Genomic DNA, 19681 nt, shown 5'->3' on the forward strand with positions numbered 1-19681 from the left:
ATATAACTTAGCCAGGCAGTCAGTCCCGACAATTTCTGAAATGAAGCTATGTATGACTTGGCTACAGATTCTAGAAAAGACACTATCATCTGGGAAAGGAGCTGGGAAAAAGTTCCTGAAATAAAAAGAGCTCACCTCAGGATCCCCAACTCTATTTGGTGTGTGTGTGTGTGTGTGTGTGTGTGTGTGTGTGTGTGTGTGTGTGTGTGTGTGTGTTTGTGTGCCAGTATTGGGTCTTGAACTCAGGGCCTGTGCACTGTCCCTGAGCTTTTGGAGTCAAAGCTAGCACTTAACCACTTTAGCCACATCTCTACTTTCAGCTTTTTGGTGGTTAATTTGAGGTAAGCCTGGACTAGCTTTAAACTGCAAAGCACAGATCTTAGCCTCATCTGTAGCATGAGCCACCAGCCCCCAGCTCCAACTCTGTTAGTTAAATAGAATTAAGTCTGCACTCTGATTACTTACAGAAATAAGTATATGGTGGTTTGAGTTCAAAATAAGAATTGTTCTATGTAGGTAGTATGAATTTAATTTATAATTCTTATTTAGCACCATACACTTATTTTTCTCTTTAGAGTTTGAAAAAATAGATTGAATACAATATCTTTTTTACGTAATAGAAAAGAAAATCTGTACTAAAACCAGCATGATTTTTCATTCAAGACATGAACTTTGGGGTTGGGAGTGTGGCCTAGTGATACAGTGCTTGCATAGCATGCATGTAGAGGTTCGATTCAGTACCACATACACAGAAAAAAGCCAGAAGTGGTACTGTGACTCAAGTGGTAGAGCTCTAGCCTTGAGAAAGTCCAAGGACAATGCTTAGGCCCGGAGTTCAAGCCCCAGGACAGGCAAAAGAAAAAAAAAAGAAGAAGAAAAAAGAAAGACATGATCTGTTGTGTTTGGCTCAGTTAGTAGAGCATTAGCCAGTGAGTAAAAGCATCAGGTACTGAGTTAAAGTCCAGGTGTCATATCTCCAGTCCCAATAACCCCCCCCAAAAAAAGAAAGGAAGCAAAGAAAAAGAAAAAAAGGTGGCCACAAGTGACCAAGCCATGATGTTTGAGGTGTGGCTCAGTTGGTAGAGTGCTAGCCAGTGACCAAAAGTGTCAGGTGTGGAGAAGTCCCAGTTGCAGCCCCACCCAACAAAGGACATAATCCTGGCTGGTGGAGGAGCCTGTCCTCGGAAAGGCTGTCCATACTGCAACAGGCATTTTATGAAAGCAGAAGGCTTAGGAACCCAAGCCTCCTTACAATGATTTTATATTTCTTCAAAAATTCATGGTATGAGTGTGCCAACTTATCTGACAGCTCTGAAATCAAAGGTAGGAAACCACAGCTCACACTCAACTTCTTAACTACCACAACCCAAAGGTAGATTGCATTAAATTTCCCTGAAAATCCTCATTATTCATTGTTCTGTTGCTACCCTCACCCTGCCAAAAAGAACAATGTGAGGGAGGAAAATATCTGCTGCAATCACAGCTTTTTGAAGATTCTTTTTTCCTGAATGATACAAAGAAAGTGACAAATGTATCTTTCCTTTCCTAATGGGATAAGTTCATTGAATATATTAATATATTTATTAATATAATAATTTTAATATATTAATATATATTAATGAAGATAAATCCACTCAGTGTGTTCTTTTTATGTAAATACTCTAAGTATATCCTAAATTTTGATATATATTGTTTATAAAATATAATACTTTGAGGGAAATAGTTTGGACCTTTATGGTTATCAGTTTTTAACAATATAAGCAGTTTAATTTCCAGGATAATTACCATGTAATTTATCCAATAATTTTAAATAACTTATTGCTTTAAAAGCTAGTTCTGCTTTAGGGAAAATTTGCAATTTGCTGAAAAAAAATATTCGTAGTGCCATGCTGGGTTCATTTACCTCATTTCTGCCCACTACATAAAGCAGACTATTAAAATGTTCTGGAATTTATAACTGTTTCTTGATATAATATTCAAAATTGTGTCTCATCTCACTAAGCCTTCAACATAGCTGCAAAATGTTTTAAAGGCCTTTTCCTAAAATAATATGGTAGTCAAAACTACAGTAATAGATAACAGATTTCCTAGTTCACAGGATTCATGCAGCAGGTTTTAATTTGTATATATGTGTGTATGTGTGTGTGTGTGTGTGTGTGTGTGTGTGTGTGTGTGTGTGTGTATGTGAGTCCTGGGACTTGAACTTGGGGCATGGGTACTGTCACTTAGCTTTTTCCACTCAAGGCTGCTGTGACCTGAGCCACAGCTCCACTTTAAGCATTTTGCTGGTTACTTGGAGATAAGTGGCTCCAGGGCTTTCCTGCTTGGGCTAGCTTCAAATCTTAATCCTCAGATCTCAGCCCACTGGGTAGGTAGTTAAGATTACTGGTGTGAACCACTGGCAATCACCTTTTTTTTGCCAGTCCTGGGCTTGAGCTCAGGGCCTGAACACTGTCCTTGGACTTTCTCAAGGCTAGAGCTCTACCACTTGAGCTTCAGCATCACTTCTGGCTTTTTTCTATGTATGTAGTACTAAGAAATTTAACCTGGGTCTTTGTACATGTTAAGCAAGCACTCTACCACTAGGCCAAACTCCTGGCCCTAATCACCTTTATTAACTTGGCCTGTGTATGTATGTTTGCATGTGTGCAAGCTAAATGTTGAATTTATGTCCATCTATTAATTGATTCATTTCTGCCCCATTTATCTGTCCATCCTGTTTACCCACATAACCTTGTGATTCTCAAAGCTTCTGTTTCTTAGCCCAGAAATAGCTCACATTCACTATTTATAAATAATTGCTGGATCCAAACTGTTTGGGGAAAAGTCACTTGCATTTTTCTATGTTTGTTCTTTGTTATTGTTTGCTTTGTTTTGTGCTGGCTGTGGGACTTTAACTCGGGGCCTTGACATTGTCACTTAGCTTTGTCTATCAATGCTGGCACTCTACCACTTGAGCCATAGCTTCACTTCTGGATTTTTGGTGGTTAGTTGGAGATAAGAACCTCACAGACTTCCCTGTCTAGGCTCCCTTCAGTGATCCTCCGATCTCAGTCTCTTGAGTAGCTAGGATTATGGGTATGAGTTACCAGGCTTTGCAGTTGTTTTAATATTTCAAAGTGGGGTGGAGACAAAGAGACTTGAGGTGAGAGGGCCTTAAACTCCACTAGCTACAGGAAGCAAAAAGCCGGTGTCCTCCTCAACAAACCTCATCTCTTTTCCGTTCCCTGTTCCACAAGTCTGGGGTCTCTCTCCATTTCCTTTAGAACCCTGTCCTTTCCCTAGTTAACTTGTTATTCAAGGTTTGTCTATTAGATAACTGAACATAATATAAGTGGGAAGTACATCAACTAGTCTGTGACGGTGTTTTCCTTGATATTTCTCCCTGGAGGCTTGGAGCATCACCTACCACAGCTGGCTGACTTTCGTGCTGTTGATTTGGTCATGTACTCTTTGGATGATTTGAAACAGAAGAAAATATGCCATGATCAGCTCCCCATTTATGGTTGTTTATGGAAATCTGCTGTTGGTGTTACAGTATATATGGAGTTTTGAACTTCCTGAAATTAAAAAGGTACCTGGATTTCTAGAAAAGAAAGAACCAGGAGAACTTGCCTCAAAGGTATGTTGTTAGGAAAACAAGAAACCTAGAGACAAACAGAAAAACCATAACAATAACCAAAAAAAAGTAATCATCATCATAATCTTATCCAGGGAAACTTTGAAAGACTAGGTTCTAAATACATATTGATTTTCACAAATGAACAGATGTGAGGCTGTGAGGAATAATTCATATTGCTCAAATGTCTCTTTCATCTAAGCATGGATGTGTATTATACCATGCTTTTGACTTTTACTAAAAATGGTAATTCTTTCCTCTCAAAGAATTATTGCATGAATTATTTTTATACTAGTGTACAATGGTATAGTTCAAAATAGTTTAGTAGCAATTAGATGTGTAAATTGCAATGTCAACAAATGTAGAAAAATGAATAGAAATAGAAATTTTATTTTGCCAGTCCTGGAGCTTGAACTCAGGGCCTGAGCACTGTCCTTGGGCTTTCACAAGGCTAAAGCTCTGCCACTCAAGCCACAACTCCACTTCCTGCCTTTTTCTATGTATGTGGTACCAAGGAATCAAACTCAGGGCTTTGTGCATGCTAGGCAAGAACTCTACAATTAGTCCAAAGTCTCAGCCCAAAATAGAATTCTTTTTTTTTGTGGGTAGTGGGGCTTGAACTTGTCTTGAGTGCTGTCCTTGAGCTCTTCAGCTCAAGGTTACCACCCTACCCCTGGGCCTGGGCTTTGTCCCTGAGCTCTTCAGCTCAAGGCTACCACCCTGACCTTGAGCCCCACTTCTCATTTTCTAGAGGTTAATTGGAGATAAGAGTCTCGGGTCCTTTTGTGCCCAGGCTGGCTTTGAATTGTGATCCTCAGATCCTCAGCCTCCTGAGTAGCTAGGATTACAGGCATGAGCCACCACGTCCAGCTCCAAAATAGAATTTTTTAAAATACGATGTAAAATATACCAAGGGATTATTGGTTGATTGTCAATTTATTTATGAATTTGATTATAAGTTTGTTTATTAGTAAATTTTTATTATGGATATTTTGAAATGGATATGAAATATCAGCATTGCCCCTAAGTATATGCTAAAAAATATCAGAGAAATTATGATAGCTTTATTTTTGTGCTGACAAAATCATAATCATTCCATTGCTCGTTCATTTTATTAAGATATTTTAAAATTTTCATTTGAGAAGATTGTGTCCTAACTTACTGCCTGTTTAGTTAGCAAAGTGATATATTTTAAATGCATATTTGATTTTTGTACATGATTTTTCTTTAAGACAATCAAAGCAATCTAATATGCAAAAGGAAAAAGCTTCAAACATTCTCCCCACCATGATAGAGAAGAAATTTAGTGAGAAAAATAGAGACACTCATTAACATCACTGAAATTAATTTTTTCTGGGAGCAACAATTCCATCCTATATGGTGGGATACTTAGTACTACACCATAGATTATATAAAGGAGGGCTATTGAGAAAAAAATCCTAGCAGGTGGCTCTCTGTGCTGTTTTTGTGGACTGTGAAAATGCTATCATTCATTCATCATAAACCCCACTTTCTTTCTGAGCTAAACTCCATGCCAAAACTCCCTCATAACACTGTTGCTCACAAGTGCCTATCAAGGTCTTTTCTTTCACTCTCCCTCTCTTTCCCTTAAATGCAGTGGGAACAAGCTCCCACTCATATTCAACTAGTATATCTTTTTCCATAAGGAAAAAACTTAAAGAAATTCAAATTTTGTCTTCCTTGGTTGTGTGAACTTTAACATGATCCAGAGTATCAGATGTTAACAAATGGGTGCCAGCAGAAGGTATCCCTACTACACTGTTGGTGGGGGTGTAAACTGGTTCAACCACTATGGAAAGCAGTATGGCGATTCCTCAGAAGACTAAACATAGAGCTCTCCTATGACCAGCAATCCCACACCTTGGCATTTACCCAAAAGCCCAGAAACAAGGACATATTAAAGCCACTAACACAACGATGTTCACTGCAGCACTGTTTACCACAGCAAAGATAATGGAACCAACCCAGATGCCCCTCAGTAGATGATTGGATCAACAAGATGTGGTACTTATACACAATGGAATTCTATGCAGCCATCAGAAAAAAATGACATTGCCCCACTTGTAAGGAAATGGAAAGACTTGGGAAAAAATCATATTAAGCAAAGTAAGCCAGACCCAAAGGAACACAGGTTCAATGGTTTCCCTCATTTTTAATAATTAGTACACATCTAAGACTCTCCTAGCAGAGGATTACAATAGCTCAAAACCTAGGTACATAAGGTCATATAGGATGAGACTAAGTGAAAGGAACTCTAGGATATGGAAACAAGAGCTTTATCTCGTGTGATTGTTGTTCTCAATGTAATATGCTATTTCTCTTCTCTTTTGTTGCCCTTTGGTTAATCTCATATTGTTACTGTATCTGACTTTGCTACCTCATATATTGTTTTTTTAAATATTTTTATTGTAATTAATAAAAGGGTTACATGATATTTGCCAGATAGAAGGTGCATTAATTCACATACATTGATACCCTTTCACATGTCTTGGTCCCATTATCCTTCCCCCACCCTCCCCACCCGTCTTGGTTTTCCCCCCTTCCCTATCAAATTTCAAATAACCAAATACAAATAAATTCAATATATCAGATAACAAAGTGAGATACTGTAACAATATGAGATACCCAAGAGACAGCGAAGGAGATGAGAGATAACATAGTACATTAAGGACAACAATCATTCGTTATATGGCTTTTGTTTCAATATCCTGAAGGTCCTTTCAATTAGCTTCATACTATATGGCCTTATGTATCAAGATTTTGCTCTATTGCAGATCTCTGCTAGTAGAGCCCAAGGTTTCTACTGATTATGACGAATGAGGGAAACCATTGAGCCTAAGTTCTTTGAGTCTGGCTTACTTCACTTAATAGGATTTTTTCTAAGTCTTTCCATTTCTTAACAAATGGGGCGATGTCATTCTTTCTGACAGCAGCATAGAATTCCACTGTGTACAAATACCACAACTTGTTGATCCACTCATCAACTGAGGGACATCTAGGTTGGTTCCATATCTTTGCTATGGTGAATAGTGCTGCAATGAACATTGTTGTGCTAGTGGATTTAGTATGCCCTTTTTTCTGGATGGTTGGGTAAATGCCAAGTAGTGGAATTGCTGGGTCATAGGGGAATTCTATGTTTAGTCTTTTGAGGAACTGCCACACTGCTTTCCATAGTGGTTGAACGAGTTTGCACTCCCACCAACAGTGTAGTAGTGATTCCTCCTGGCCACATCCCCTCCAGCATCTGTTATTATTCATTTTCCTGATCCTGGCCATTCTAACTGGAGTGAGGTGGAATCTTAGAGTTGTTTTGATTTACATTTCTTTTATGACCAGAGATGTTGAGCATTTCTTCATGTGTCTATAGGCCATTTTTGTTTCTTCTTCAGAGAAGACTCTCTTTAAGTCTTTGGCCCATTTTTTAATGGGATGGTTGTTACTTTGGAGATTAGTTTTGGAGTGATTCAATTTTTTGAGTTGTTGATATATTTTAGATATGTACCTCGTATATTGTATATATGTTTATTTATTTATTTGAAGTTGGAAAGAGAAGGGGGAAAACAAGATGATTTGGAAGGGGTGGGGGAGGGAAATGGGGACAAGAACATGAGAAGGGGTATCAATGTGTGAGAAGTAATGCACCTACTACCTGGCAAATGTAACTGTAACCCTGACATTACCCTGACAATAATTTTTTTAATGGGTGCCAGGCCCAGGAATGTGGCCTAGTAGTAGAGTATTTGCCTACTATGCAGGAGGTCCTGGGTTTGATTCCTTGGTACCACACTCACAAAAATATGTCAGAAATGTTTCTGTGGCTCAAATGGTAGAGTGCTAACCAGGAGAAAGCTCAAGGTCAGTGCCCAGACCCTGAGTTCAAGCCCCAGGACTGGCAAAAAGAAATGGGTGCCAACTCAAAACTAAGGTTCTGTATTTTATAATAAATTTGATTTCAACCTAGAACTAAGTTTTTCAAAAGTATGAAGTAAGCAGCAAATCCTAATCACAAGACATTTTCAGGAAAATAGATGGAATTAGAGATTACCATGTTTGGTTCAAGCACAAATATTTCATGTTTCCATTTTTCTGTGTAATCTAGATCTAACAGGCATATGTGTGTATATATATTATTATGCATTACATATCATATAATCATGTGTATAATTAATTACATGTGTATTGTGTATGTGTATACATATAAATATATCAAGTATAATATGTACAAATATTACTGTGGGACTATTTATGAGGATGAAGAGAAGAGGAAGGGGAAAGAATGATAGAGGACAAATAATGTTGTCTATGTATGTAGACAATACAATCTCACTGCAAATTGTTGTAAAATAGGAGGGGAGGGAGGCTAGGAAAAGAATAATGCAAGTTAGTATGATTCAATTATTATAAATGCTTACATCAAATTCTACAGTGAAACCCTCTGCACAATGATTTATACACTAAATTAAAAAACTGAATGACAGGAAAGTAAAAGATACCATGTTGGAAGTGGTCTGGTACTAGTATGAGTGGGACAATGGAGAGAGTAAAAGAGGGTGCATAGGGTCAATTACTGTATATACAAAATGCAACTAGAACAATGAAACCTGTTAAAGTTGTTTTAGGAAAGGCCGAGGGGATGCAAGAAGGCGGTGGAAGGAGGGAATTTGAACAGAGTACTTTGTGTGCATGTGTTTAGATATCACCATGAATCATTCATCATACAACTAATAGATGCTAATAAGAACTCTTGATTCTATATGTCTGGATTATACTCATCTTCCCCAGAGAAAATCGAGATCTGCTGCTGCCTTCTGCTAAGCTTTCTGCATTTGTCCCAGCTTTAGTCAATTCATGCCGACTTTCAGAATTTAGTGCCGAAGTTTCAGAAGTGCAAGCATTCTAGATCTTCACTTCATGAGATCCTGGACATGGATCGAGAAGCCCTTATTTATAGCATGATAAATATTTATAGCAGGACTTGTTTATAGCTTTGTTTGTACAAGGGGGAGTTCCCTCTATATATGCATACAATGTACCTTGATTCAGAGTTAACCACTCTTTTGCCACTCTCCCTTCTCCCCACTCCCACTTCCCAGTCTCAGAAATCTTCATTTTTTTCATTTTCAAACATGTACCTTAAGGATCTGGGTCATTTTTCTCCTCCCCTTTCCATTAGGATCCATACTCCAAACAGGACATGTTTCACCTTTCTAATAATCAGTTTTATTACAGTTATTCAAAGAGATTTCACCATGTGTTTTCACACATACAGAAACAGTACTTTAAACATATTGATCACATACCTTCCTGTATGTATTTACATCTATGTTTGCATTTTATATATAGTTCTCATATAAAAGAAAGCATGTGTGCTCTGTGTGCCCTTCTGGACTTTGCTTAATTCATTTAATATGGTCTCCATACACATTCATTTTCCTGCAAATGACATAATTCCATTGCTCTTTATGGCTAAATAATAGTACATTCATATGCATATTACATATATATTACATTATAAAGAATACTCTATTATATATCCATTATATACTCATTATATATGTACACATCATATATCATCGTATATAATACTCATAGATAGGATGAAGAGAGAGAGAGAGAGAGAGAGAGAGAGAGAGAGAGAGAGAGAGAGAGAGAGAGAGAGAGAATAAGAGAATTTTCTAGGTTGATGAATCAGTCTTAAAAGCATCTGGGCTATTTCCAAAGCTTGGCTATTGTGAATAATTCTGCAGTGCACATGCCTGTGCAGGCGCCTTTATTTCTTCATTTACATTCCTACAGATAAATGTCCAAGAGTGCTGTCACTGGATCATAAGGACATTCTATTGTTACTTTTCTTTTTGAGGAACCTCCTTTTGATTTCCATGTTAGTGTATGTGACCATAGCTTACAGCTTATAAGATTTCCTTTCTCCCTGCAACCTCACAAATACTTGTTGCTACTTGTGATCTTTAGAATGGCCATTCTGAATGAAGTAAGGAAAGCCATTTTGATTTACATTTCACTGACTGCTAAGGATAATAAGCATATCTTCATGTATTTATGGACCAGTTGTACACCTTTTGGGAAGTGTTTGTTCAAATCATTTGCCTTTAATTGTACTGTTGATTCTTTGAGATATTTTTGAATTCCTTGTAAATTCTGGTTATTAATTCTTTTTCAGGTGTATAGCTGAGTTACCATAGTACCTATTTCCTTTGCTGTACTAAAGCTTTTTAGTGTGGTGCAATCTCATATGTCAAGCCTTGCTCTTATTTGTTGAGCTATTTAGAGTTATAATCAGGAACTTACTGCTCCTGCCTAAATGCTCCAGTGCTTTCCCCATTCTTTCTGCTTCACAGTTTCAGATGTACATTAAGGTCCTTGATCCATTTGGTTAAAATTAGTACAAGATGAGGAATATGCATGTGGATATCCAGTTTTCTAAGCACTCTAAGATACATTTTGCAGCCTTTGCATTTTTTCCTCTTTGTATTCAGCTCGTGAGTGTTTTTAAATGAACAAACCATGTGATGTATGAATTGCATTGTAATGCCGTTATCAACAGAAAATGCTATTAGATATCAGATATTACATTCTCTAAAAATGTAACCTTTTCCCCTAGCCCTTAGAGAAATGTTAATCAAAAGTTTAGACACTAGAGCTTGGAATGTAGCCTAGTAGTTGAGTGCTTGTCTACCATGCATGAAGCCCTGGGTTTGATTCTTTAGTACACATATATCAATAAAAGCTAGAAATGGTGCTGTGGCACAAGTGATAGAATGCTAGCCTTGAGAAAGCTCAAGAACAGTGCCTAATCCTTGAGTTCAAGCACAAGGGCTGGCAAAAAAAATGGTTAGACACTTAAGACTCTTCTTTCTGTGCAGGAAGATTGAAGGGAAAAAATCTGGGGTTCTATTTTCTAGAATGAAAATGTTTTGATATCTCTAGAACTCCTCAGAATTAGAGGAGTGTTACACATGAAACACATCCTCCTTTCCTAATCATAGTGACATCCCACTGAGGAGAAAATCAAGGACAGGGATCATGGAGGAACGTGGTTACTGATATTGATATATTCATCTTCCTGGAACAATATGCAGTGCCCATGTGCTTCTATCCTGCAACCCCCCCCCACACACATACGCACATCAAAGGTGGAAAAATCAATTCCTTTGTGTTGGAAACCTAGTGGAGGCAGTGATTTGATTTTAAATTAAAAGGCTAATAATATATGGTGCTTCCATTACCCTATAGAGGATGTGTTTGTACTGCAGATGGTACTGAGTTATTTTTCTCACTCTGATTTCAGATTCTTTTCACTATTACCTTTTGGCTGCTTCTGAGACAGCACCTCACAGAGCAAAAGGCCCTTCAGGAAAAGGAAGCTCTTTTGTCTGAAGTCAAGATTGGAAGTGAGGAGCTTGAAGAGAAAGGTAAGCCCTCTGGGGAGTATTGGAGTACAAATTTCTATGCTGAGCAGAATTACAAAGAGCTCCAAATACACCTGAAAAAAAATACCCTCTGAGGGGCTGGGATTTTGGCCTAGTGGTAGAGTGCTTGCCTAGCATGCACAAAGACCCGGGTTCAATTCTTCGGTACCATAAACACAGAAAAGCCGGAAGTAGTGCTGAGGCTCAAGTGGTAGAGCACTAGCCTTAAGAAAGTCCAAGGACAGTGCTGAGGTCCTGAGCTCAAGCCCCAGGACTGGCAAAAACAAAACCAAACAAACAAACAAAAAACACCCTGGACTTTAGATGGAGTTAAAGTTGATTGTGAACTTGAAGCCACAAATAACAGTAGTAGAGACTGTAGCCTTTAATCTTAGTTCTTTAAAGTTTTATAAAATTTGATGTTAGGATAGAACCCATGATTTTAACACTGTAAGACTCCACAGGGCAATTTTACAATTCCCAATTGTATGTTCACAAAAGACATGGCCAAAAGAAGAAGCAACTGAGAGGCAGAAAAATGTAATGATTTCTTCAAGGGCATATGAAAAACTAATGTCATTTTTATTTTTTGAATGTGGTTTACTTTGTTTAATGTGATAGTCTCATGGCATAATTTCAGTGAGAAATGGAACCCAAGAACTGACTTAAATATGCTTAATTAAAATCCTCTTCTTTTCTAAAAACAAAATATCACTAAAGAAAGGGAGGAAAGGAGGACGGGAAAGGAGAAGTAAGTTAGCTGATCAGCATCTCTATGCTTTTAATGATAAATAGGTAAAAGGGAACAGTTTGCTCCCCAACTCTGTGGACTTATCATAAGTGATAATATTGATATTTAGAGGACTGGAAACATTATGAGGTCAAGAGGCATTCTGTGTTGTAACTGTATATGACTTTGTTACTGGGTATATTGTATATATGTTTATTTGAAATAGGGAAGGGATTTGAAATAGGGAAGGGCAGGGAGAAAATGCAATGATTAGGGGGAGGGAAATGGGGTCAAAAACATGAGAAGGGGTACCAATGTGACAGAAATAACGCACCTACTACCTGATGAATGTAACTGTAACCCTTCTATACATTATCCCAACAATAAAATTAAAAAAGAAGCATTCAGTTTTGGACAGGTTACTCTCAAAAACCTGGCTAGTAACCTTAATGAGATTATCTCTGAGCATATAGCTGTATATTAAGTCACACAGTAACAAAATATATCGTGGAGAGTCAAATCTTGCCTTCATAGGATTGAATATCTACTCAGCAGATCAGTTAGCCAATTAATTTTGGTAAAGAATGGTTCATGTAAGATAAATAATCTAATCCTTCATTTTCACACATCTTACTCTGAGAATCTACTGAGTTTCTTGAATGGATTATTTAAATTAGATAGATTTGGTGACCCAGGGATTAAGTCCTGAGTATTAACATATTTCAAAACAAGATGAAGCATCTTAATTCCAATGCATAAAATTAATTTGTGATAATTCCTCATACATGATTTAAGCTAAATGATAGCTTTATTTGTAGTTTTAGATACTTACAGGCATACATTAAGATTAAGGTTGTTAGGATTAATTACAGTCAAGTACTGCTTAGATTGTATAGAGCCATGAAAGAATGAGAATTTAAAACTGATAGTTATTTTCACTTACATTATCATTATATATTTATTTTGTAGATTCTAAATCTATGAAATAACAAATTGAAGAAAAATTCTAGAAAGAGATTAGTATAAAATATTACCAAAGTTATTTTCTTTTAACTACATTTCAGGAAGGCTATGAATTCAGTGTCAATCTTGCTTTGTGTCTTAGACTAGTCTAAAATCACCCAAGTTGTATACTAACTCATAAAATACATGCATTTTGTGGTGTTTGATGACATAAGTATCACATTTGCATACCATGGAACTATTTTCTCAATAAATCTCATTTTTAAACTAAAAAAAAATACGTGCATTTGTGTCCCATGTACATTATAGAGCCAAAATGCAGTATCTGTCAGACAAATCAGAGTGGTAATGGCACTGTTTTCTATTTTGAAGATGAAGAACTTCAAGATATACAAGTGGAAGGAGAACCCAGGGAGAAGGAGGAAGATGAGGAAATGAAGGAAGAGAAGCAAGAGAAAATGAGGGAGGAGGAAGAGGAAGAGGAGGAGGATGACCAGGACATCATGAAAGTGCTAGGCAATCTGGTGATAGCCATGTTCATCAAGTATTGGATCTATGTCTGCGGGAGCATGTTCTTCTTCGTCAGCTTCGAGGGGAAAATAGTAATGTACAAAATCATCTACATGGTGCTCTTCCTGTTCTGTGTGGCCTTATACCAGGTAGGTAAAGATTGCTCTCCAGTTTTCAATGGTTTTTATCTATGAACTTTCTTTGCCGATATATATATACATATGCACAAATATATATGCATGTGTGTGCATGCATGTTCATCTCTGTGTGTGTGTGTGTGTGTGTGTGTGTGTGTGTGTTTGTATTGCCAGTCCTAGGGCTTGAACTCAGGACCTGGACACCGTCCCTGAGCTGTTTTTGCTCCAGGCTAGCATTCCAGCACTTGAGCCACAGCTCCAGTTCTGGCTTTTTCTATTTATGCAATACTGAAGAATCCATGACAGGGCTTGGGCATGCTACCACTAAGCCACAATCTCAGCCATTTTCCAATATTTTTAAGGGTTTATAATTCTATGAACATATCGTAGAGAATGACTAATAAAATTCAAGAATTATCCAGGTGTGGTGGCACATGCCTGTAATCCTAGCTACTCAGGAGGCTGAGATCTTAGTATCATAGATCAAAGCCAGCCTGGGCCCTAAAGACCATGAGACTCTAGAAAACTGGGAGTAGTGCTGTGGGCCGGTAGCCTTGAGCTGAAGAGCTCAGGGACAACACCCAGGCCTAGAGTTCAAGCCCCATAATCGACAAAAACAAAAAAACATTAAAAGAGGTATCAATGTATGTGAACTAACACACACTCTATCTGGCAAATATAACTGTAACCCTATTAATCACAACTTAAAAAAATTCAAGCATTGTCTTCAAAATCCTAAAATGGGAGGTGACTACTGTCAATTCATTCTCAACTATAAACTTTTAGATACTTAGATCAGAAAAAGTTCATTAATTTATCATAAAGTCTTAATTTAAAGAAGAAATCTGGGCTGGGAGTTTGGCCTAGTGGCTGAGTGCTTGCCTAGCATGCACAAAGCCCCAGGTTCGATTCCTCGGTACCACATACATAAGAAAAAGCCAGAAGTGGTGCTGAGGCTCAAGTGGTAGAGCTCTAGCCTTGAGAAAGTCCAAGGACAGTGCACAGGCCCTGAGCTCAAACATAGGACTGGCAAAAAATGAAAGAAAGAAAGAAAGAAAGAAAGAAAGAAAGAAAGAAAGAAAGAAAGAAAGAAAGAAGGAAAGAAAGAAAGAAAATAAGAAAGAAAGAAAGAAAGAAAGAAAAAGAGAAGAAAGAAAGAAATTTGTATAGCTAGATTATATTTTTGAATATATAATACATTAAAAGCAATGTTAAGATCATCTTAAACAATAGAGGATTCCCTGGTTAGCTATTATTTCAAAGCTTGATGTCAAGAAAACTACTAATACATGTGTGTATGTGTGTGTACACATTTGCATGCATGTGTACATTAAGTGCGTAAGTATTTTCTTAACTACAATTTGTAAAAAGATAATATTAAAATGATTTGGTGTTTGTACACACAGTTTTAACTGATCTAGAAGAAATCCAATGATAGTAATAATAAAATATTATAAATAAAATAATAAAATAGTAACTGTAAAATATTCTTGCAGGAACCAACAAACCAAATAAAGCCACAAAAATAAACCAGAGTATATAGGACAGAGATATAAAAGCTCTCAAAAATCAATAATAATCTTTAACATTGTTTTAGTGTGTGTGTGTGTGTGTGTGTGTGTGTGTGTGTGTGTGTGTGTGTGTATGCGCAAGTACCAGGGTTTGAACTCCGGGCCTAGGCTCTGTCCTTCAGTCTTTTTGCTTAAAACGGATGCCACAGCCACCCTAGTTGAATGGTTTGAGTATATACCAGTTACAACACCTATATGGATTCTAGTCAATTCTTCCAGCTTTTTGGTGGGTAATTAGAGAGGAGTCTCATGGGCTTTCCTGCCTGGGCTGGCTTTGAGCTGTGACCCTTAGTGGCCAGTCTCTTGAGTAGGATTACAGGTGTGAGCCTTTGGCACCCAGATTTTGAACACTTTTTTAAAAGTATATGCTTACAAATGGGGTGATGTCATTTTTTTCTGATGGCAGCATAGAATTCTATTGTGTGTAAATACCACATCTTGTTGATCCACTTATCAATTGAGGGGCATCTAGGTTGGTTCCATATCTTTGCTGTGGTAAATAGTGCTACAGTGAACATCGTTGTGCTAGTGGATTTAATATGTCCTTGAACACTCCTAGCAGAGGTCTACAGGAGGACAAACCCTAGATACATAAGGCCATATAGGATGAGGCTAAATGAAAGGACCTCCAGGATATGGAAACAAGAGCTGTATAATGTGATTGTTGTTCTTAATGTACTATGTTATTTCTCATTTCTTTTGTTGTCCCTTGGTTATCTCATATTGTTACAGTGTCCTATCTTGTTATCTGGTATATTGTATATATGTTTATTTATTTGAAATAGGATAGGGAAGGGGAAAACAAGATGAGGGGAAGGGTGGAGGGAGGGAAATGGGGACAAAAACATGAGAAGGGGTATCAATGTTTGTAAAGCAATGTACCTTCTATCTGGTGAAGGTAATGTAACCCTTCTATTAATTACAACAAAAATAAAATAAAAAGTATATGCTAAACAATCTCTAATGACTATCCATAGCTTATGATAAAGACTCCTGTATGATTATTTTACATTGTTATTACTAAAACCCCATATTGGATTTCAGAACTGATGCAGTTTCCTTGACCAGTAACAACCACCATAACATAGTATTAGCTGAGTGCCATCAAAAGATGAGATAATGTGCTAGAAACCTTCTAAGTATCATCTTACTGTTCTCATTTTATATTTGTGCTCATCTTGGGGCTTGAACTCAGGCCCTGGGCAACGTCTCTTAACTTCATTACCCATGCACTAGACCACTTGAGCAAAGGCTCCACTTCGGGCTTTTTGATAGATGTAGATAGATACAGATACTTGGAGATAAAAGTCCTAGGGTCTCATAAGATGTTCCTGCCTGAAGTTGGCTTTGAAGTGTGAGCCTCAAATTTCATCCTCCTGAGTAGGATTATAGGTATGAGCCACCTGTACCCTGCTTTAGTGTCTGCATAACAGCTCTGCAAAGTATCTACTTACTGAGGAGAACACTGAAGTTGCTTAGCAACTGTTCACAATAGCTAGTATAACCCCAAGTCTAACGAAGATCCACCCACTTAAAGATGAAGGCCTTAAAGAATTTTAAAAATCGGACTATTTTCCAACATTTTTCTATAGGATCACTTGTTTTAGTTAAATGATGTAAAAATGTGGTGAGTTTTCCAATAGCATGTTTGTCTTCTTTGTCTTTTGTGATTCTCAGGTGCACTATGAATGGTGGAGAAAAATCCTGAAATATTTTTGGATGTCAGTGGTGATCTATACTATGTTGGTGCTTATCTTTATATATACATATCAATTTGAAAACTTCCCGGGCCTGTGGCAAAATATGACCAGATTGAAAAAAGAAAAGTACGTGATTTTGGTGCAGGATGGAATGAGAAGCAGCTAAGCCAGTTGAATAGTCTGAGAATATGTTGCTTACAGCACCTAATGGATTCTAATAAAACAGGATGATTTGGGGAGCTTATACATACTGGGATATGAACTCTTTTTTCTTTGTTTTTCTTCTTTTAAAGCTTAAAATGTAGTAGCTATTCCACAAATATTGGCTGACAAATTAATGTTTTTCAGCCCTATTTCAAGAAAGTGTTCCTTTCTGTTGTTGGTTTATGGGAAATGCATCTGTACAGTACTACATCCAACTTCTGCCTTCTGTATGCAGCTTTGTCCTTTAGCTCAAAGACTTATGTAATTCATGTGCTCTACATCAAGCAAAGCCTTTTCTTTTCCATGTTTCTGGGCTTAGACTGAAAGTGAACTTAGAGCCATACAGAAGCCATTTGCTCAGGTACTGAGGGCCCAACGATGTAGAGATATCATGGCCTGTATGATTAATGGATGGTGCTTTCTCCTTTTCTAATTTGCTTCTCTAAACATCTGGAATTAGTTTGGAAGCCTGGCCAGCACTGAGAGTTGGATGATAAAGTATTAAGAAGAAAAGGAATAAAAAGGAGTCAAGCAGTGGGGTATTCTGTCTATAATCCATGCTTTTCATAAGGCAGCTATCTGAGGATCATAGTTCAAAACTAGCCTGGGCAAGAAAGTCTGTAAGGTTTTTGTTTTTGTTTCATTTTTTGTGGGTCATGGGACTTGAACTCGGCTGGGTGTTGTCCCTGAGCTCTACAGCTCAAGGTTACCACCCTACCCCTGGGCCTGGATGTTATTCCTGAGCTCTTCAGGTGAAGTCCACCACCCTACTCCTGGGCCTGGATAGTATTCCTGAGCTCGCCAAGCCCCACTTCCCTTTTTCTAGAGGTTAACTGGAGATAAGAGTCAGGTCCTTTTGTGCCTGGGCTGACTTTGAACCTTGATTCTCAGATCTCGGCCTCCTGAATGGTTAGGATTACAGGTGTGAGCCACCGGGCCTGGCAAGTCTATGAAATTCTTATCTCCCATAAATCAATTTAAAAAAAAAACAGAGGTAGAACGTTGACCAAGTGGTAGAGCACTGGCTTTGAGCAAAAAAACTAAGATGCAGCACCTGAGTTCAAGCCCCAGAACTGGTACACACTGGCAACAAGAACAAAAAAAAATGTCATGTAGCTAAATAAACACATCTGCCATGTTTATTTACAAATTTTATTGAATACTCATCCTGGGGATACAATAGGAAACAAGAAAATCTAAGTCTTATGAGGTCTACCAACCACTTACTCTCTCCAAGTTTATTTCAAATTGTGGTGAGTCTGTGCAGGAAAAGTGCAGGCTGATGGAATGGTAGGGGAAACTATAAATTGTGGTTTCAATTGTCTTCTAAACAGGTGTCCTTTTAACTCTCCTTGAAGGTTAAGAAACAACTTGTATTGGGAAAAGTCGGGGTGGGTTTCAGGTACAGAAGAGAACTCCTGAAGGAACCAGTACCAGATTCAAATGTTCTGTGACAAGACTGAATGTGGCCTGATACATGTGAGGAACTCACAGAAGTTTTGCCTGTTGAGAGGAAAGGAAAGGGACAGTGGGGAAATTTCATTTGGACATTTCCAAGGACTTAAAGATCGCTGACTAATTGAGAAAACTTGAGGTGTAGTAAATAAAAATGAGACTACATCTTATATAACAGCTATGAGAAACAAGGGGAATTCTCTCTGACCAGATCAGGGCAAAGACAGATAGATTGCAACACTGGCTGGTTAGAGAATGTTAAAGCAAATGCAGAGGAATGTGTTAAGATGGGAAGGAATCATGGTTTCCTGAGTTCTGAACTTCGTGCAGGGCAGATGGGTATATTGTTTACTGATGCACAGAAAACCAGCATAGAAATAGGAACATAAAGAGAAACTTCTCTAAGGAAAAGAGGGAGAGCATGAACAGTTTTCAGAACACTAAGTATGAAGTTACCTTGGAACAGCTAGTTTTCATTAGCAATGTGGGGATGAGAGCTCACAGGAAAAGGCATTTATGTCTTTGGTATTAGGATGGTGGATTAATCCCTGGGACATAGTGAGAGCACCAGGAGAAAAAGACAAGTGGAGAAGTGATCCCAAAGTGAGTCCTGGGGATATTTCAGTGTCTAGAGGTACAGAGAGATGGGGCAGGGTGGGGGGAAGGAGGAAGGGAGGTAAAGAGAGAAGGAAAGGAGAATATGGTAATGGAAAAGAAAGCCAGGAATGTGTAGTAATATCTTGACAAGGATTATTTCAGGGACAAGAGGAAGATAGATAGCCATTGAACTTGGCAGTGTCAAGGTTGTTTATGTCCATGGTAAAAGCAATTGGCTTGGATTAGTGAAAATAAAAACTAACTCAGGGTGGTGTTCAAGAAGGATACCAAGAATGAGGGTGATGAGAGAGCACCTGACAGTGCCTGCATTGTCCAAGAAATCATCTTGCTTTTTGTCTTGTTTTCAACAGGCTTGAGGATCTTGGCTTAAAGCAGTTTACTGTGGCTGAATTATTCACTCGCATATTCATCCCCACCTCCTTTCTGCTGGTGTGCATTTTACACCTTCACTATTTCCATGACCGCTTCCTTGAACTCACAGACCTCAAGGCCATCCCCAGCAAGGAAGACAACACCATCTACAGGTGAGCCAGTGAAGTACTTAACTCTTGTTATCAGGAAGTTAAGCTCTGTTAACAAGTTTTTGTGAATCTAGTGTTCTATTTCATGCAGAGAGGGAGGGAGGGATGGGGAGAAGGAGAGAGAGACAGAGACAGAGACAGAGAGAGACAGAGAGACAGAGAAAGTAACACAGAAAGAATACAGACTATTTGATAACACTTTCTG

The 19681-nt window shown here is 38.0% G+C and overlaps 1 pseudogene; it reads left to right on the forward strand.

Annotated features, from left to right (window-relative positions):
* LOC150039295 (piezo-type mechanosensitive ion channel component 2-like) overlaps positions 1 to 19681 on the forward strand; it is a 171653-nt pseudogene that overhangs the window by 70571 nt on the left and 81401 nt on the right.

This window comes from Megascapheus bottae, unplaced genomic scaffold (genome assembly GCF_031878675.1).
Source record: "Megascapheus bottae isolate mThoBot1 unplaced genomic scaffold, mThoBot2.hap1 HAP1_SCAFFOLD_40, whole genome shotgun sequence".
NCBI classification, from domain to species: domain Eukaryota; kingdom Metazoa; phylum Chordata; class Mammalia; order Rodentia; family Geomyidae; genus Megascapheus; species Megascapheus bottae.